Below are 21044 nucleotides of genomic sequence, written 5' to 3' on the forward strand. Positions count from 1 at the left end.
GAGTGTGTCGCTAACTGTTCAGCCGCAAATATCTCTATTTAAAAAAGTGTAGTATACCCCAGTAAACAATAACTGTGGTTTTGCCATCCCACGGTAAAAAATCTCTATTATTCAGCTTTTGGTAGTTTTTTCCGTAAAGAAAAACAGTAGTGTCTCCTGACTGTTGTGACACAAAGATATATCTGTTGAAAATATTCTTGTGTAGGCCCGACATCCCAGTGTGGTTTCGCAGTTCAACGGGTCAAATCGCTGTACTATCCAGTTTTGGGCCTTTGGTATCTAAAAAAAAAGCAGTTTGAGTATGTCGCTCACTGTTCAGCTGCAAATATCTCTATTTAAAAAAGTGTGGTATACCCCAGTAAACAATAACTGTGGTTTTGCCATGCCACGGTAAAAAGTCTCTATTATTCAGGTTTTGGTAGTTTTTTCCGTAAAGAAAAACAGTAGTGTCTCCTGACTGTTGTGACACAAAAATATATCTGTTGAAAATAGTCTTGTGTAGGCCCGACATCCCAGTGTGGTTTCGCAGTTCCACGGGTCAAATCGCTGTACTATCCAGTTTTGGGCCTTTGGTATCTAAAAAAAAAGCAGTTTGAGTGTGTCGCTCACTGTTCAGCCGCAAATATCTCTATTTAAAAAAGTGTGGTATACCCCAGTAAACAATAACTGTGGTTTTGCCATCCCACGGTAAAAAGTCTCTATTATTCAGGTTTTGGTAGTTTTTTCCGTAAAGAAAAACAGTATTGTCTCCTGACTGTTGTGACACAAAAATATATCTGTTGAAAATAGTCTTGTGTAGGCCCGAAATCCCAGTGTGGTTTTGCAGTTCCACGGGTCAAATCGCTGTACTATCCAGTTTTGGGCCTTTGGTATCTAAAAAAAAAGCAGTTTGAGTGTGTCGCTCACTGTTCAGCCGCAAATATCTCTATTTAAAAAAGTGTGGTATACCCCAGTAAACAATAACTGTGGTTTTGCCATCCCACGGTAAAAAATCTCTATTATTCAGCTTTTGGTAGTTTTTTCCGTAAAGAAAAACAGTAGTGTCTCCTGACTGTTGTGAAACAAAAATATATCTGTTGAAATTAGTCTTGTGTAGGCCCGACATCCCAGTGTGGTTTCGCAGTTCCACGGGTCAAATCGCTGTACTATCCAGTTTTGGGCCTTTGGTATCTAAAAAAAAAGCAGTTTGAGTGTGTCGCTCACTGTTCAGCTGCAAATATCTCTATTTAAAAAAGTGTGGTATACCCCAGTAAACAATAACTGAGGTTTTGCCATCCTACGGTAAAAAATCTCTATTATTCAGCTTTTGGTAGTTTTTCCGTAAAGAAAAACAGTAGTGTCTCCTGACTGTGGTGACACAAAAATATATCTGTTGAAAATAGTCTTGTGTAGGCCCGACATCCCAGTGTGGTTTCGCAGTTCCACGGGTCAAATCGCTGTACTATCCAGTTTTGGGCCTTTGGTATCTAAAAAAAAAGCAGTTTGAGTGTGTCGCTCACTGTTCAGCCGCAAATATCTCTATTTAAAAAAGTGTGGTATACCCCAGTAAACAATAACTGTGGTTTTGCCATCCCACGGTAAAAAGTCTCTATTATTCAGGTTTTGGTAGTTTTTTCCGTAAAGAAAAACAGTAGTGTCTCCTGACTGTTGTGACACAAAAATATATCTGTTGAAAATAGTCTTGTGTAGGCCCGACATCCCAGTGTGGTTTCGCAGTTCCACGGGTCAAATCGCTGTACTATCCAGTTTTGGGCCTTTGGTATCTTAAAAAAAAGCAGTTTGAGTGTGTCGCTCACTGTTCAGCCGCAAATATCTCTATTTAAAAAAGTGTAGTATACCCCAGTAAACAATAACTGTGGTTTTGCCATCCCACGGTAAAAAATCTCTATTATTCAGCTTTTGGTAGTTTTTTCCGTAAAGAAAAACAGTAGTGTCTCCTGACTGTTGTGACACAAAAATATATCTGTTGAAAATAGTCTTGTGTAGGCCCGACATCCCAGTGTGGTTTCGCAGTTCCATGGGTCAAATCGCTGTACTATCCAGTTTTGGGCCTTTGGTATCTAAAAAAAAAGCAGTTTGAGTGTGTCGCTCACTGTTCAGCTGCAAATATCTCTATTTAAAAAAGTGTGGTATACCCCAGTAAACAATAACTGTGGTTTTGCCATCCCACGGTAAAAAATCTCTATTATTCAGCTTTTGGTATTTTTTTCCGTAAAGAAAAACAGTAGTGTCTCCTGACTGTTGTGACACAAAAATATATCTGTTGAAAATAGTCTTGGGTAGGCCCGACATCCCAGTGTGGTTTCGCAGTTCCACGGGTCAAATCGCTGTACTATCCAGTTTTGGGCCTTTGGTATCTAAAAAAAAAGCAGTTTGAGTGTGTCGCTAACTGTTCAGCCGCAAATATCTCTATTTAAAAAAGTGTAGTATACCCCAGTAAACAATAACTGTGGTTTTGCCATCCCACGGTAAAAAATCTCTATTATTCAGCTTTTGGTAGTTTTTTCCGTAAAGAAAAACAGTAGTGTCTCCTGACTGTTGTGACACAAAGATATATCTGTTGAAAATATTCTTGTGTAGGCCCGACATCCCAGTGTGGTTTCGCAGTTCAACGGGTCAAATCGCTGTACTATCCAGTTTTGGGCCTTTGGTATCTAAAAAAAAAGCAGTTTGAGTATGTCGCTCACTGTTCAGCTGCAAATATCTCTATTTAAAAAAGTGTGGTATACCCCAGTAAACAATAACTGTGGTTTTGCCATGCCACGGTAAAAAGTCTCTATTATTCAGGTTTTGGTAGTTTTTTCCGTAAAGAAAAACAGTAGTGTCTCCTGACTGTTGTGACACAAAAATATATCTGTTGAAAATAGTCTTGTGTAGGCCCGACATCCCAGTGTGGTTTCGCAGTTCCACGGGTCAAATCGCTGTACTATCCAGTTTTGGGCCTTTGGTATCTAAAAAAAAAGCAGTTTGAGTGTGTCGCTCACTGTTCAACCGCAAATATCTCTATTTAAAAAAGTGTGGTATACCCCAGTAAACAATAACTGTGGTTTTGCCATCCCACGGTAAAAAGTCTCTATTATTCAGGTTTTGGTAGTTTTTTCCGTAAAGAAAAACAGTAGTGTCTCCTGACTGTTGTGACACAAAAATATATCTGTTGAAAATAGTCTTGTGTAGGCCCGACATCCCAGTGTGGTTTCGCAGTTCCACGGGTCAAATCGCTGTACTATCCAGTTTTGGGCCTTTGGTATCTAAAAAAAAAGCAGTTTGAGTGTGTCGCTCACTGTTCAGCTGCAAATATCTCAATTTAAAAAAGTGTGGTATACCCCAGTAAACAATAACTGTGGTTTTGCCATCCCACGGTAAAAAATCTCTATTATTCAGCTTTTGGTAGTTTTTTCCGTAAAGAAAAACAGTAGTGTCTCCTGACTGTTGTGACACAAAGATATATCTGTTGAAAATATTCTTGTGTAGGCCCGACATCCCAGTGTGGTTTCGCAGTTCAACGGGTCAAATCGCTGTACTATCCAGTTTTGGGCCTTTGGTATCTAAAAAAAAAGCAGTTTGAGTATGTCGCTCACTGTTCAGCTGCAAATATCTCTATTTAAAAAAGTGTGGTATACCCCAGTAAACAATAACTGTGGTTTTGCCATGCCACGGTAAAAAGTCTCTATTATTCAGGTTTTGGTAGTTTTTTCCGTAAAGAAAAACAGTAGTGTCTCCTGACTGTTGTGACACAAAAATATATCTGTTGAAAATAGTCTTGTGTAGGCCCGACATCCCAGTGTGGTTTCGCAGTTCCACGGGTCAAATCGCTGTACTATCCAGTTTTGGGCCTTTGGTATCTAAAAAAAAAGCAGTTTGAGTGTGTCGCTCACTGTTCAACCGCAAATATCTCTATTTAAAAAAGTGTGGTATACCCCAGTAAACAATAACTGTGGTTTTGCCATCCCACGGTAAAAAGTCACTATTATTCAGGTTTTGGTAGTTTTTTCCGTAAAGAAAAACAGTAGTGTCTCCTGACTGTTGTGACACAAAAATATATCTGTTGAAAATAGTCTTGTGTAGGCCCGACATCCCAGTGTGGTTTCGCAGTTCCACGGGTCAAATCGCTGTACTATCCAGTTTTGGGCCTTTGGTATCTAAAAAAAAAGCAATTTGAGTGTGTCGCTCACTGTTCAGCCGCAAATATCTCTATTTAAAAAAGTGTGGTATACCCCAGTAAACAATAACTGTGGTTTTGCCATCCCACGGTAAAAAATCTCTATTATTCAGCTTTTGGTATTTTTTTCCGTAAAGAAAAACAGTAGTGTCTCCTGACTGTTGTGACACAAAAATATATCTGTTGAAAATAGTCTTGTGTAGGCCCGACATCCCAGTGTGGTTTCGCAGTTCCACGGGTCAAATCGCTGTACTATCCAGTTTTGGGCCTTTGGTATCTAAAAAAAAAGCAGTTTGAGTGTGTCGCTCACTGTTCAACCGCAAATATCTCTATTTAAAAAAGTGTGGTATACCCCAGTAAACAATAACTGTGGTTTTGCCATCCCACGGTAAAAAGTCACTATTATTCAGGTTTTGGTAGTTTTTTCCGTAAAGAAAAACAGTAGTGTCTCCTGACTGTTGTGACACAAAAATATATCTGTTGAAAATAGTCTTGTGTAGGCCCGACATCCCAGTGTGGTTTCGCAGTTCCATGGGTCAAATCGCTGTACTATCCAGTTTTGGGCCTTTGGTATCTAAAAAAAAAGCAGTTTGAGTGTGTCGCTCACTGTTCAGCTGCAAATATCTCTATTTAAAAAAGTGTGGTATACCCCAGTAAACAATAACTGTGGTTTTGCCATCCCACGGTAAAAAATCTCTATTATTCAGCTTTTGGTAGTTTTTTCCGTAAAGAAAAACAGTAGTGTCTCCTGACTGTTGTGACACAAAAATATATCTGTTGAAAATAGTCTTGGGTAGGCCCGACATCCCAGTGTGGTTTCGCAGTTCCACGGGTCAAATCGCTGTACTATCCAGTTTTGGGCCTTTGGTATCTAAAAAAAAAGCAGTTTGAGTGTGTCGCTAACTGTTCAGCCGCAAATATCTCTATTTAAAAAAGTGTAGTATACCCCAGTAAACAATAACTGTGGTTTTGCCATCCCACGGTAAAAAATCTCTATTATTCAGCTTTTGGTAGTTTTTTCCGTAAAGAAAAACAGTAGTGTCTCCTGACTGTTGTGACACAAAGATATATCTGTTGAAAATATTCTTGTGTAGGCCCGACATCCCAGTGTGGTTTCGCAGTTCCACGGGTCAAATCGCTGTACTATCCAGTTTTGGGCCTTTGGTATCTAAAAAAAAAGCAGTTTGAGTGTGTCGCTCACTGCTCAGCTGCAAATATCTCTATTTAAAAAAGTGTGGTATACCCCAGTAAACAATAACTGTGGTTTTGCCATGCCACGGTAAAAAGTCTCTATTATTCAGGTTTTGGTAGTTTTTTCCGTAAAGAAAAACAGTAGTGTCTCCTGACTGTTGTGAAACAAAAATATATCTGTTGAAAATAGTCTTGTGTAGGCCCGACATCCCAGTGTGGTTTCGCAGTTCCACGGGTCAAATCGCTGTACTATCCAGTTTTGGGCCTTTGGTATCTAAAAAAAAAGCAGTTTGAGTGTGTCGCTCACTGTTCAGCCGCAAATATCTCTATTTAAAAAAGTGTGGTATACCCCAGTAAACAATAACTGTGGTTTTGCCATCCCACGGTAAAAAATCTCTATTATTCAGCTTTTGGTAGTTTTTTCCGTAAAGAAAAACAGTAGTGTCTCCTGACTGTTGTGACACAAAAATATATCTGTTGAAAATAGTCTTGTGTAGGCCCGACATCCCAGTGTGGTTTCGCAGTTCCATGGGTCAAATCGCTGTACTATCCAGTTTTGGGCCTTTGGTATCTAAAAACAAAGCAGTTTGAGTGTGTCGCTAACTGTTCAGCCGCAAATATCTCTATTTAAAAAAGTGTGGTATACCCCAGTAAACAATAACTGTGGTTTTGCCATCCCACGGTAAAAAGTCTCTATTATTCAGCTTTTGGTAGTTTTTTCCGTAAAGAAAAACAGTATTGTCTCCTGACTGTTGTGACACAAAAATATATCTGTTGAAAATAGTCTTGTGTAGGCCCGAAATCCCAGTGTGGTTTTGCAGTTCCACGGGTCAAATCGCTGTACTATCCAGTTTTGGGCCTTTGGTATCTAAAAAAAAAGCAGTTTGAGTGTGTCGCTCACTGTTCAACCGCAAATATCTCTATTTAAAAAAGAGTGGTATACCCCAGTAAACAATAACTGTGGTTTTGCCATCCCACGGTAAAAAATCTCTATTATTCAGCTTTTGGTAGTTTTTTCCGTAAAGAAAAACAGTAGTGTATCCTGACTGTTGTGACACAAAAATATATCTGTTGAAAATAGTCTTGGGTAGGCCCGACATCCCAGTGTGGTTTTGTAGTTCTACGGGTCAAATCGCTGTACTATCCAGTTTTGGGCCTTTGGTATCTAAAAAAAAAAGCAGTTTGAGTGTGTCGCTCACTGTTCAGCCGCAAATATCTCTATTTAAAAAAGTGTGGTATACCCCAGTAAACAATAACTGTGGTTTTGCCATCCCACGGTAAAAAATCTCTATTATTCAGCTTTTGGTAGTTTTTTCCGTAAAGAAAAACAGTAGTGTCTCCTGACTGCTGTGACACAAAAATATATCTGTTGAAAATAGTCTTGGGTAGGCCCGACATCCCAGTGTGGTTTCGCAGTTCCACTGGTCAAATCGCTGTACTATCCAGTTTTGGGCCTTTGGTATCTAAAAAAAAAGCAGTTTGAGTGTGTCGCTCACTGTTCAGCTGCAAATATCTCTATTTAAAAAAGTGTGGTATACCCCAGTAAACAATAACTGTGGTTTTGCCATCCCACGGTAAAAAATCTCTATTATTCAGCTTTTGGTAGTTTTTTCCGTAAAGAAAAACAGTAGTGTCTCGTGACTGTTGTGACACAAAAATATATCTGTTGAAAATAGTCTTGTGTAGGCCCGACATCCCAGTGTGGTTTCGCAGTTCCACGGGTCAAATCGCTGTACTATCCAGTTTTGGGCCTTTGGTATCTAAAAAAAAAGCAGTTTGAGTGTGTCGCTCACTGTTCAGCTGCAAATATCTCTATTTAAAAAAGTGTGGTATACCCCAGTAAACAATAACTGTGGTTTTGCCATCCCACGGTAAAAAATCTCTATTATTCAGCTTTTGGTAGTTTTTTCCGTAAAGAAAAACAGTAGTGTCTCGTGACTGTTGTGACACAAAAATATATCTGTTGAAAATAGTCTTGTGTAGGCCCGACATCCCAGTGTGGTTTCGCAGTTCCACGGGTCAAATCGCTGTACTATCCAGTTTTGGGCCTTTGGTATCTAAAAAAAAAGCAGTTTGAGTGTGTCGCTCACTGTTCAGCCGCAAATATCTCTATTTAAAAAAGTGTGGTATACCCCAGTAAACAATAACTGTGGTTTTGCCATCCCACGGTAAAAAATCTCTATTATTCAGCTTTTGGTAGTTTTTTCCGTAAAGAAAAACAGTAGTGTCTCCTGACTGTTGTGACACAAAAATATATCTGTTGAAAATAGTCTTGTGTAGGCCCGACATCCCAGTGTGGTTTCGCAGTTCCATGGGTCAAATCGCTGTACTATCCAGTTTTGGGCCTTTGGTATCTAAAAAAAAAGCAGTTTGAGTGTGTCGCTCACTGTTCAGCCGCAAATATCTCTATTTAAAAAAGTGTGGTATACCCCAGTAAACAATAACTGTGGTTTTGCCATCCCACGGTAAAAAGTCTCTATTATTCAGGTTTTGGTAGTTTTTTCCGTAAAGAAAAACAGTATTGTCTCCTGACTGTTGTGACACAAAAATATATCTGTTGAAAATAGTCTTGTGTAGGCCCGAAATCCCAGTGTGGTTTTGCAGTTCCACGGGTCAAATCGCTGTACTATCCAGTTTTGGGCCTTTGGTATCTAAAAAAAAAGCAGTTTGAGTGTGTCGCTCACTGTTCAGCCGCAAATATCTCTATTTAAAAAAGTGTGGTATACCCCAGTAAACAATAACTGTGGTTTTGCCATCCCACGGTAAAAAATCTCTATTATTCAGCTTTTGGTAGTTTTTTCCGTAAAGAAAAACAGTAGTGTCTCCTGACTGTTGTGAAACAAAAATATATCTGTTGAAATTAGTCTTGTGTAGGCCCGACATCCCAGTGTGGTTTCGCAGTTCCACGGGTCAAATCGCTGTACTATCCAGTTTTGGGCCTTTGGTATCTAAAAAACAAGCAGTTTGAGTGTGTCGCTCACTGTTCAGCTGCAAATATCTCTATTTAAAAAAGTGTGGTATACCCCAGTAAACAATAACTGTGGTTTTGCCATCCCACGGTAAAAAATCTCTATTATTCAGCTTTTGGTAGTTTTTTCCGTAAAGAAAAACAGTAGTGTCTCGTGACTGTTGTGACACAAAAATATATCTGTTGAAAATAGTCTTGTGTAGGCCCGACATCCCAGTGTGGTTTCGCAGTTCCACGGGTCAAATCGCTGTACTATCCAGTTTTGGGCCTTTGGTATCTAAAAAAAAAGCAGTTTGAGTGTGTCGCTCACTGTTCAGCTGCAAATATCTCTATTTAAAAAAGTGTGGTATACCCCAGTAAACAATAACTGTGGTTTTGCCATCCCACGGTAAAAAATCTCTATTATTCAGCTTTTGGTAGTTTTTTCCGTAAAGAAAAACAGTAGTGTCTCGTGACTGTTGTGACACAAAAATATATCTGTTGAAAATAGTCTTGTGTAGGCCCGACATCCCAGTGTGGTTTCGCAGTTCCACGGGTCAAATCGCTGTACTATCCAGTTTTGGGCCTTTGGTATCTAAAAAAAAAGCAGTTTGAGTGTGTCGCTCACTGTTCAGCCGCAAATATCTCTATTTAAAAAAGTGTGGTATACCCCAGTAAACAATAACTGTGGTTTTGCCATCCCATGGTAAAAAATCTCTATTATTCAGCTTTTGGTAGTTTTTTCCGTAAAGAAAAACAGTAGTGTCTCCAGACTGTTGTGACACAAAAATATATCTGTTGAAAATAGTCTTGTGTAGGCCCGACATCCCAGTGTGGTTTCGCAGTTCCATGGGTCAAATCGCTGTACTATCCAGTTTTGGGCCTTTGGTATCTAAAAAAAAAGCAGTTTGAGTGTGTCGCTCACTGTTCAGCCGCAAATATCTCTATTTAAAAAAGTGTGGTATACCCCAGTAAACAATAACTGTGGTTTTGCCATCCCACGGTAAAAAGTCTCTATTATTCAGGTTTTGGTAGTTTTTTCCGTAAAGAAAAACAGTATTGTCTCCTGACTGTTGTGACACAAAAATATATCTGTTGAAAATAGTCTTGTGTAGGCCCGAAATCCCAGTGTGGTTTTGCAGTTCCACGGGTCAAATCGCTGTACTATCCAGTTTTGGGCCTTTGGTATCTAAAAAAAAAGCAGTTTGAGTGTGTCGCTCACTGTTCAGCCGCAAATATCTCTATTTAAAAAAGTGTGGTATACCCCAGTAAACAATAACTGTGGTTTTGCCATCCCACGGTAAAAAATCTCTATTATTCAGCTTTTGGTAGTTTTTTCCGTAAAGAAAAACAGTAGTGTCTCCTGACTGTTGTGAAACAAAAATATATCTGTTGAAATTAGTCTTGTGTAGGCCCGACATCCCAGTGTGGTTTCGCAGTTCCACGGGTCAAATCGCTGTACTATCCAGTTTTGGGCCTTTGGTATCTAAAAAACAAGCAGTTTGAGTGTGTCGCTCACTGTTCAGCTGCAAATATCTCTATTTAAAAAAGTGTGGTATACCCCAGTAAACAATAACTGAGGTTTTGCCATCCTACGGTAAAAAATCTCTATTATTCAGCTTTTGGTAGTTTTTCCGTAAAGAAAAACAGTAGTGTCTCCTGACTGTTGTGACACAAAAATATATCTGTTGAAAATAGTCTTGTGTAGGCCCGACATCCCAGTGTGGTTTCGCAGTTCCACGGGTCAAATCGCTGTACTATCCAGTTTTGGGCCTTTGGTATCTTAAAAAAAAGCAGTTTGAGTGTGTCGCTCACTGTTCAGCCGCAAATATCTCTATTTAAAAAAGTGTGGTATACCCCAGTAAACAATAACTGTGGTTTTGCCATCCCACGGTAAAAAATCTCTATTATTCAGCTTTTGGTAGTTTTTTCCGTAAAGAAAAACAGTAGTGTCTCCTGACTGTTGTGACACAAAAATATATCTGTTGAAAATAGTCTTGTGTAGGCCCGACATCCCAGTGTGGTTTCGCAGTTCCATGGGTCAAATCGCTGTACTATCCAGTTTTGGGCCTTTGGTATCTAAAAAAAAAGCAGTTTGAGTGTGTCGCTCACTGTTCAGCTGCAAATATCTCTATTTAAAAAAGTGTGGTATACCCCAGTAAACAATAACTGTGGTTTTGCCATCCCACGGTAAAAAATCTCTATTATTCAGCTTTTGGTAGTTTTTTCCGTAAAGAAAAACAGTAGTGTCTCCTGACTGTTGTGACACAAAAATATATCTGTTGAAAATAGTCTTGGGTAGGCCCGACATCCCAGTGTGGTTTTGTAGTTCTACGGGTCAAATCGCTGTACTATCCAGTTTTGGGCCTTTGGTATCTAAAAAAAAAGCAGTTTGAGTGTGTCGCTCACTGTTCAGCCGCAAATATCTCTATTTAAAAAAGTGTGGTATACCCCAGTAAACAATAACTGTGGTTTTGCCATCCCACGGTAAAAAATCTCTATTATTCAGCTTTTGGTAGTTTTTTCCGTAAAGAAAAACAGTAGTGTCTCCTGACTGTTGTGACACAAAAATATATCTGTTGAAAATAGTCTTGGGTAGGCCCGACATCCCAGTGTGGTTTCGCAGTTCCACTGGTCAAATCGCTGTACTATCCAGTTTTGGGCCTTTGGTATCTAAAAAAAAAGCAGTTTGAGTGTGTCGCTCACTGTTCAGCTGCAAATATCTCTATTTAAAAAAGTGTGGTATACCCCAGTAAACAATAACTGTGGTTTTGCCATCCCACGGTAAAAAATCTCTATTATTCAGCTTTTGGTAGTTTTTTCCGTAAAGAAAAACAGTAGTGTCTCCTGACTGTTGTGACACAAAAATATATCTGTTGAAAATAGTCTTGTGTAGGCCCGACATCCCAGTGTGGTTTCGCAGTTCCACGGGTCAAATCGCTGTACTATCCAGTTTTGGGCCTTTGGTATCTAAAAAAAAGCAGTTTGAGTGTGTCGCTCACTGTTCAGCTGCAAATATCTCTATTTAAAAAAGTGTGGTATACCCCAGTAAACAATAACTGTGGTTTTGCCATCCCACGGTAAAAAATCTCTATTATTCAGCTTTTGGTAGTTTTTTCCGTAAAGAAAAACAGTAGTGTCTCCTGACTGTTGTGACACAAAAATATATCTGTTGAAAATAGTCTTGTGTAGGCCCGACATCCCAGTGTGGTTTCGCAGTTCCACGGGTCAAATCGCTGTACTATCCAGTTTTGGGCCTTTGGTATCTAAAAAAAAAGCAGTTTGAGTGTGTCGCTAACTGTTCAGCCGCAAATATCTCTATTTAAAAAAGTGTGGTATACCCCAGTAAACAATAACTGTGGTTTTGCCATCCCACGGTAAAAAATCTCTATTATTCAGCTTTTGGTAGTTTTTTCCGTAAAGAAAAACAGTAGTGTCTCCTGACTGTTGTGACACAAAAATATATCTGTTGAAAATAGTCTTGTGTAGGCCCGACATCCCAGTGTGGTTTCGCAGTTCCACGGGTCAAATCGCTGTACTATCCAGTTTTGGGCCTTTGGTATCTAAAAAAAAAGCAGTTTGAGTGTGTCGCTCACTGTTCAGCTGCAAATATCTCTATTTAAAAAAGTGTGGTATACCCCAGTAAACAATAACTGTGGTTTTGCCATCCCACGGTAAAAAATCTCTATTATTCAGCTTTTGGTAGTTTTTTCCGTAAAGAAAAACAGTAGTGTCTCCTGACTGTTGTGACACAAAAATATATCTGTTGAAAATAGTCTTGGGTAGGCCCGACATCCCAGTGTGGTTTTGTAGTTCTACGGGTCAAATCGCTGTACTATCCAGTTTTGGGCCTTTGGTATCTAAAAAAAAAGCAGTTTGAGTGTGTCGCTCACTGTTCAGCCGCAAATATCTCTATTTAAAAAAGTGTGGTATACCCCAGTAAACAATAACTGTGGTTTTGCCATCCCACGGTAAAAAATCTCTATTATTCAGCTTTTGGTAGTTTTTTCCGTAAAGAAAAACAGTAGTGTCTCCTGACTGTTGTGACACAAAAATATATCTGTTGAAAATAGTCTTGGGTAGGCCCGACATCCCAGTGTGGTTTCGCAGTTCCACTGGTCAAATCGCTGTACTATCCAGTTTTGGGCCTTTGGTATCTAAAAAAAAAGCAGTTTGAGTGTGTCGCTCACTGTTCAGCTGCAAATATCTCTATTTAAAAAAGTGTGGTATACCCCAGTAAACAATAACTGTGGTTTTGCCATCCCACGGTAAAAAATCTCTATTATTCAGCTTTTGGTAGTTTTTTCCGTAAAGAAAAACAGTAGTGTCTCGTGACTGTTGTGACACAAAAATATATCTGTTGAAAATAGTCTTGTGTAGGCCCGACATCCCAGTGTGGTTTCGCAGTTCCACGGGTCAAATCGCTGTACTATCCAGTTTTGGGCCTTTGGTATCTAAAAAAAAAGCAGTTTGAGTGTGTCGCTCACTGTTCAGCTGCAAATATCTCTATTTAAAAAAGTGTGGTATACCCCAGTAAACAATAACTGTGGTTTTGCCATCCCACGGTAAAAAATCTCTATTATTCAGCTTTTGGTAGTTTTTTCCGTAAAGAAAAACTGTAGTGTCTCCTGACTGTTGTGACACAAAAATATATCTGTTGAAAATAGTCTTGTGTAGGCCCGACATCCCAGTGTGGTTTCGCAGTTCCACGGGTCAAATCGCTGTACTATCCAGTTTTGGGCCTTTGGTATCTAAAAAAAAAGCAGTTTGAGTGTGTCGCTCACTGTTCAGCCGCAAATATCTCTATTTAAAAAAGTGTGGTATACCCCAGTAAACAATAACTGTGGTTTTGCCATCCCACGGTAAAAAATCTCTATTATTCAGCTTTTGGTAGTTTTTTCCGTAAAGAAAAACAGTAGTGTCTCCTGACTGTTGTGACACAAAAATATATCTGTTGAAAATAGTCTTGTGTAGGCCCGACATCCCAGTGTGGTTTCGTAGTTCTACGGGTCAAATCGCTGTACTATCCAGTTTTGGGCCTTTGGTATCTAAAAAAAAAAGCAGTTTGAGTGTGTCGCTCACTGTTCAGCCGCAAATATCTCTATTTAAAAAAGTGTGGTATACCCCAGTAAACAATAACTGTGGTTTTGCCATCCCACGGTAAAAAATCTCTATTATTCAGCTTTTGGTAGTTTTTTCCGTAAAGAAAAACAGTAGTGTCTCCTGACTGTTGTGACACAAAAATATATCTGTTGAAAATAGTCTTGGGTAGGCCCGACATCCCAGTGTGGTTTCGCAGTTCCACTGGTCAAATCGCTGTACTATCCAGTTTTGGGCCTTTGGTATCTAAAAAAAAAGCAGTTTGAGTGTGTCGCTCACTGTTCAGCTGCAAATATCTCTATTTAAAAAAGTGTGGTATACCCCAGTAAACAATAACTGTGGTTTTGCCATCCCACGGTAAAAAATCTCTATTATTCAGCTTTTGGTATTTTTTTCCGTAAAGAAAAACAGTAGTGTCTCCTGACTGTTGTGACACAAAAATATATCTGCTGAAAATAGTCTTGTGTAGGCCCGACATCCCAGTGTGGTTTCGCAGTTCCACGGGTCAAATCGCTGTACTATCCAGTTTTGGGCCTTTGGTATCTAAAAAAAAAGCAGTTTGAGTGTGTCGCTCACTGTTCAGCCGCAAATATCTCTATTTAAAAAAGTGTGGTATACCCCAGTAAACAATAACTGTGGTTTTGCCATCCCACGGTAAAAAATCTCTATTATTCAGCTTTTGGTAGTTTTTTCCGTAAAGAAAAACAGTAGTGTCTCCTGACTGTTGTGACACAAAAATATATCTGTTGAAAATAGTCTTGGGTAGGCCCGACATCCCAGTGTGGTTTCGCAGTTCCACTGGTCAAATCGCTGTACTATCCAGTTTTGGGCCTTTGGTATCTAAAAAAAAAGCAGTTTGAGTGTGTCGCTAGCTGTTCAGCCGCAAATATCTCTATTTAAAAAAGTGTGGTATACCCCAGTAAACAATAACTGTGGTTTTGCCATCCCACGGTAAAAAATCTCTATTATTCAGCTTTTGGTAGTTTTTTCCGTAAAGAAAAACAGTAGTGTCTCCTGACTGTTGTGACACAAAAATATATCTGTTGAAAATAGTCTTGGGTAGGCCCGACATCCCAGTGTGGTTTCGCAGTTCTACGGGTCAAATCGCTGTACTATCCAGTTTTGGGCCTTTGGTATCTAAAAAAAAAGCAGTTTGAGTGTGTCGCTCACTGTTCAGCCGCAAATATCTCTATTTAAAAAAGTGTGGTATACCCAAGTAAACAATAACTGTGGTTTTGCCATCCCACGGTAAAAAATCTCTATTATTCAGCTTTTGGTAGTTTTTTCCGTAAAGAAAAACAGTAGTGTCTCCTGACTGTTGTGACACAAAAATATATCTGTTGAAAATAGTCTTGGGTAGGCCCGACATCCCAGTGTGGTTTCGCAGTTCCACTGGTCAAATCGCTGTACTATCCAGTTTTGGGCCTTTGGTATCTAAAAAAAAAGCAGTTTGAGTGTGTCGCTCACTGTTCAGCTGCAAATATCTCTATTTAAAAAAGTGTGGTATACCCCAGTAAACAATAACTGTGGTTTTGCCATCCCACGGTAAAAAATCTCTATTATTCAGCTTTTGGTAGTTTTTTCCGTAAAGAAAAACAGTAGTGTCTCGTGACTGTTGTGACACAAAAATATATCTGTTGAAAATAGTCTTGTGTAGGCCCGACATCCCAGTGTGGTTTCGCAGTTCCACGGGTCAAATCGCTGTACTATCCAGTTTTGGGCCTTTGGTATCTAAAAAAAAAGCAGTTTGAGTGTGTCGCTCACTGTTCAGCTGCAAATATCTCTATTTAAAAAAGTGTGGTATACCCCAGTAAACAATAACTGTGGTTTTGCCATCCCACGGTAAAAAATCTCTATTATTCAGCTTTTGGTAGTTTTTTCCGTAAAGAAAAACTGTAGTGTCTCCTGACTGTTGTGACACAAAAATATATCTGTTGAAAATAGTCTTGTGTAGGCCCGACATCCCAGTGTAGTTTCGCAGTTCCACGGGTCAAATCGCTGTACTATCCAGTTTTGGGCCTTTGGTATCTAAAAAAAAAGCAGTTTGAGTGTGTCGCTCACTGTTCAGCCGCAAATATCTCTATTTAAAAAAGTGTGGTATACCCCAGTAAACAATAACTGTGGTTTTGCCATCCCACGGTAAAAAATCTCTATTATTCAGCTTTTGGTAGTTTTTTCCGTAAAGAAAAACAGTAGTGTCTCCTGACTGTTGTGACACAAAAATATATCTGTTGAAAATAGTCTTGGGTAGGCCCGACATCCCAGTGTGGTTTCGTAGTTCTACGGGTCAAATCGCTGTACTATCCAGTTTTGGGCTTTTGGTATCTAAAAAAAAAAGCAGTTTGAGTGTGTCGCTCACTGTTCAGCCGCAAATATCTCTATTTAAAAAAGTGTGGTATACCCCAGTAAACAATAACTGTGGTTTTGCCATCCCACGGTAAAAAATCTCTATTATTCGGCTTTTGGTAGTTTTTTCCGTAAAGAAAAACAGTAGTGTCTCCTGACTGTTGTGACACAAAAATATATCTGTTGAAAATAGTCTTGTGTAGGCCCGACATCCCAGTGTGGTTTCGCAGTTCCACGGGTCAAATCGCTGTACTATCCAGTTTTGGGCCTTTGGTATCTTAAAAAAAAGCAGTTTGAGTGTGTCGCTCACTGTTCAGCCGCAAATATCTCTATTTAAAAAAGTGTGGTATACCCCAGTAAACAATAACTGTGGTTTTGCCATCCCACGGTAAAAAATCTCTATTATTCAGCTTTTGGTAGTTTTTTCCGTAAAGAAAAACAGTAGTGTCTCCTGACTGTTGTGACACAAAAATATATCTGTTGAAAATAGTCTTGTGTAGGCCCGACATCCCAGTGTGGTTTCGCAGTTCCATGGGTCAAATCGCTGTACTATCCAGTTTTGGGCCTTTGGTATCTAAAAAAAAAGCAGTTTGAGTGTGTCGCTCACTGTTCAGCTGCAAATATCTCTATTTAAAAAAGTGTGGTATACCCCAGTAAACAATAACTGTGGTTTTGCCATCCCACGGTAAAAAATCTCTATTATTCAGCTTTTGGTAGTTTTTTCCGTAAAGAAAAACAGTAGTGTCTCCTGGCTGTTGTGACACAAAAATATATCTGTTGAAAATAGTCTTGTGTAGGCCCGACATCCCAGTGTGGTTTCGCAGTTCCACGGGTCAAATCGCTGTACTATCCAGTTTTGGGCCTTTGGTATCTAAAAAAAAAGCAGTTTGAGTGTGTCGCTAACTGTTCAGCCGCAAATATCTCTATTTAAAAAAGTGTGGTATACCCCAGTAAACAATAACTGTGGTTTTGCCATCCCACGGTAAAAAATCTCTATTATTGAGCTTTTGGTAGTTTTTTCCGTAAAGAAAAACAGCAGTGTCTCCTGACTGTTGTGACACAAAAATATATCTGTTGAAAATAGTCTTGTGTAGGCCCGACATCCCAGTGTGGTTTCGCAGTTCCACGGGTCAAATCGCTGTACTATCCAGTTTTGGGCCTTTGGTATCTAAAAAAAAAGCAGTTTGAGTGTGTCGCTCACTGTTCAGCTGCAAATATCTCTATTTAAAAAAGTGTGGTATACCCCAGTAAACAATAACTGTGGTTTTGCCATCCCACGGTAAAAAATCTCTATTATTCAGCTTTTGGTAGTTTTTTCCGTAAAGAAAAACAGTAGTGTCTCCTGACTGTTGTGACACAAAAATATATCTGTTGAAAATAGTCTTGGGTAGGCCCGACATCCCAGTGTGGTTTTGTAGTTCTACGGGTCAAATCGCTGTACTATCCAGTTTTGGGCCTTTGGTATCTAAAAAAAAAGCAGTTTGAGTGTGTCGCTCACTGTTCAGCCGCAAATATCTCTATTTAAAAAAGTGTGGTATACCCCAGTAAACAATAACTGTGGTTTTGCCATCCCACGGTAAAAAATCTCTATTATTCAGCTTTTGGTAGTTTTTTCCGTAAAGAAAAACGGTAGTGTCTCCTGACTGTTGTGACACAAAAATATATCTGTTGAAAATAGTCTTGGGTAGGCCCGACATCCCAGTGTGGTTTCGCAGTTCCACTGGTCAAATCGCTGTACTATCCAGTTTTGGGCCTTTGGTATCTAAAAAAAAAGCAGTTTGAGTGTGTCGCTCACTGTTCAGCTGCAAATATCTCTATTTAAAAAAGTGTGGTATACCCCAGTAAACAATAACTGTGGTTTTGCCATCCCACGGTAAAAAATCTCTATTATTCAGCTTTTGGTATTTTTTTCCGTAAAGAAAAACAGTAGTGTCTCGTGACTGTTGTGACACAAAAATATATCTGTTGAAAATAGTCTTGTGTAGGCCCGACATCCCAGTGTGGTTTCGCAGTTCCACGGGTCAAATCGCTGTACTATCCAGTTTTGGGCCTTTGGTATCTAAAAAAAAAGCAGTTTGAGTGTGTCGCTCACTGTTCAGCTGCAAATATCTCTATTTAAAAAAGTGTGGTATACCCCAGTAAACAATAACTGTGGTTTTGCCATCCCACGGTAAAAAATCTCTATTATTCAGCTTTTGGTAGTTTTTTCCGTAAAGAAAAACTGTAGTGTCTCCAGACTGTTGTGACACAAAAATATATCTGTTGAAAATAGTCTTGTGTAGGCCCGACATCCCAGTGTGGTTTCGCAGTTCCACTGGTCAAATCGCTGTACTATCCAGTTTTGGGCCTTTGGTATCTAAAAAAAAAGCAGTTTGAGTGTGTCGCTCACTGTTCAGCTGCAAATATCTCTATTTAAAAAAGTGTGGTATACCCCAGTAAACAATAACTGTGGTTTTGCCATCCCACGGTAAAAAATCTCTATTATTCAGCTTTTGGTATTTTTTTCCGTAAAGAAAAACAGTAGTGTCTCGTGACTGTTGTGACACAAAAATATATCTGTTGAAAATAGTCTTGTGTAGGCCCGACATCCCAGTGTGGTTTCGCAGTTCCACGGGTCAAATCGCTGTACTATCCAGTTTTGGGCCTTTGGTATCTAAAAAAAAAGCAGTTTGAGTGTGTCGCTCACTGTTCAGCTGCAAATATCTCTATTTAAAAAAGTGTGGTATACCCCAGTAAACAATAACTGTGGTTTTGCCATCCCACGGTAAAAAATCTCTATTATTCAGCTTTTGGTAGTTTTTTCCGTAAAGAAAAACTGTAGTGTCTCCTGACTGTTGTGACACAAAAATATATCTGTTGAAAATAGTCTTGTGTAGGCCCGACATCCCAGTGTGGTTTCGCAGTTCCACGGGTCAAATCGCTGTACTATCCAGTTTTGGGCCTTTGGTATCTAAAAAAAAAGCAGTTTGAGTGTGTCGCTCACTGTTCAGCCGCAAATATCTCTATTTAAAAAAGTGTGGTATACCCCAGTAAACAATAACTGTGGTTTTGCCATCCCACGGTAAAAAATCTCTATTATTCAGCTTTTGGTAGTTTTTTCCGTAAAGAAAAACAGTAGTGTCTCCTGACTGTTGTGACACAAAAATATATCTGTTGAAAATAGTCTTGGGTAGGCCCGACATCCCAGTGTGGTTTCGCAGTTCCACTGGTCAAATCGCTGTACTATCCAGTTTTGGGCCTTTGGTATCTAAAAAAAAAGCAGTTTGAGTGTGTCGCTCACTGTTCAGCTGCAAATATCTCTATTTAAAAAAGTGTGGTATACCCCAGTAAACAATAACTGTGGTTTTGCCATCCCACGGTAAAAAATCTCTATTATTCAGCTTTTGGTATTTTTTTCCGTAAAGAAAAACAGTAGTGTCTCCTGACTGTTGTGACACAAAAATATATCTGCTGAAAATAGTCTTGTGTAGGCCCGACATCCCAGTGTGGTTTCGCAGTTCCACGGGTCAAATCGCTGTACTATCCAGTTTTGGGCCTTTGGTATCTAAAAAAAAAGCAGTTTGAGTGTGTCGCTCACTGTTCAGCCGCAAATATCTCTATTTAAAAAAGTGTGGTATACCCCAGTAAGCAATAACTGTGGTTTTGCCATCCCACGGTAAAAAATCTCTATTATTCAGCTTTTGGTAGTTTTTTCCGTAAAGAAAAACAGTAGTGTCTCCTGACTGTTGTGACACAAAAATATATCTGTTGAAAATAGTCTTGGGTAGGCCCGACATCCCAGTGTGGTTTCGTAGTTCTACGGGTCAAATCGCTGTACTATCCAGTTTTGGGCCTTTGGTATCTAAAAAAAAAAGCAGTTTGAGTGTGTCGCTCACTGTTCAGCCGCAAATATCTCTATTTAAAAAAGTGTGGTATACCCCAGTAAACAATAACTGTGGTTTTGCCATCCCACGGTAAAAAATCTCTATTATTCAGCTTTTGGTAGTTTTTTCCGTAAAGAAAAACAGTAGTGTCTCCTGACTGTTGTGACACAAAAATATATCTGTTGAAAATAGTCTTGGGTAGGCCCGACATCCCAGTGTGGTTTCGCAGTTCCACTGGTCAAATCGCTGTACTATCCAGTTTTGGGCCTTTGGTATCTAAAAAAAAAGCAGTTTGAGTGTGTCGCTCACTGTTCAGCTGCAAATATCTCTATTTAAATAAGTGTGGTATACCCCAGTAAACAATAACTGTGGTTTTGCCATCCCACGGTAAAAAATCTCTATTATTCAGCTTTTGGTATTTTTTTCCGTAAAGAAAAACAGTAGTGTCTCCTGACTGTTGTGACACAAAAATATATCTGCTGAAAATAGTCTTGTGTAGGCCCGACATCCCAGTGTGGTTTCGCAGTTCCACGGGTCAAATCGCTGTACTATCCAGTTTTGGGCCTTTGGTATCTAAAAAAAAAGCAGTTTGAGTGTGTCGCTCACTGTTCAGCCGCAAATATCTCTATTTAAAAAAGTGTGGTATACCCCAGTAAACAATAACTGTGGTTTTGCCATCCCACGGTAAAAAATCTCTATTATTCAGCTTTTGGTAGTTTTTTCCGTAAAGAAAAACAGTAGTGTCTCCTGACTGTTGTGACACAAAAATATATCTGTTGAAAATAGTCTTGGGTAGGCCCGACATCCCAGTGTGGTTTCGCAGTTCCACTGGTCAAATCGCTGTACTATCCAGTTTTGGGCCTTTGGTATCTAAAAAAAAAGCAGTTTGAGTGTGTCGCTAGCTGTTCAGCCGCAAATATCTCTATTTAAAAAAGTGTGGTATACCCCAGTAAACAATAACTGTGGTTTTGCCATCCCACGGTAAAAAATCTCTATTATTCAGCTTTTGGTAGTTTTTTCCGTAAAGAAAAACAGTAGTGTCTCCTGACTGTTGTGACACAAAAATATATCTGTTGAAAATAGTCTTGGGTAGGCCCGACATCCCAGTGTGGTTTCGTAGTTCTACGGGTCAAATCGCTGTACTATCCAGTTTTGGGCCTTTGGTATCTAAAAAAAAAGCAGTTTGAGTATGTCGCTCACTGTTCAGCCGCAAATATCTCTATTTAAAAAAGTGTGGTATACCCAAGTAAACAATAACTGTGGTTTTGCCATCCCACGGTAAAAAATCTCTATTATTCAGCTTTTGGTAGTTTTTTCCGTAAAGAAAAACAGTAGTGTCTCCTGACTGTTGTGACACAAAAATATATCTGTTGAAAATAGTCTTGGGTAGGCCCGACATCCCAGTGTGGTTTCGCAGTTCCACTGGTCAAATCGCTGT

The sequence above is a fragment of the Phyllobates terribilis genome, unplaced genomic scaffold (genome assembly GCF_046119375.1).
Source record: "Phyllobates terribilis strain yellow unplaced genomic scaffold, ASM4611937v1 Scaffold_4__5_contigs__length_816908805, whole genome shotgun sequence".
Classification (NCBI taxonomy): domain Eukaryota; kingdom Metazoa; phylum Chordata; class Amphibia; order Anura; family Dendrobatidae; genus Phyllobates; species Phyllobates terribilis.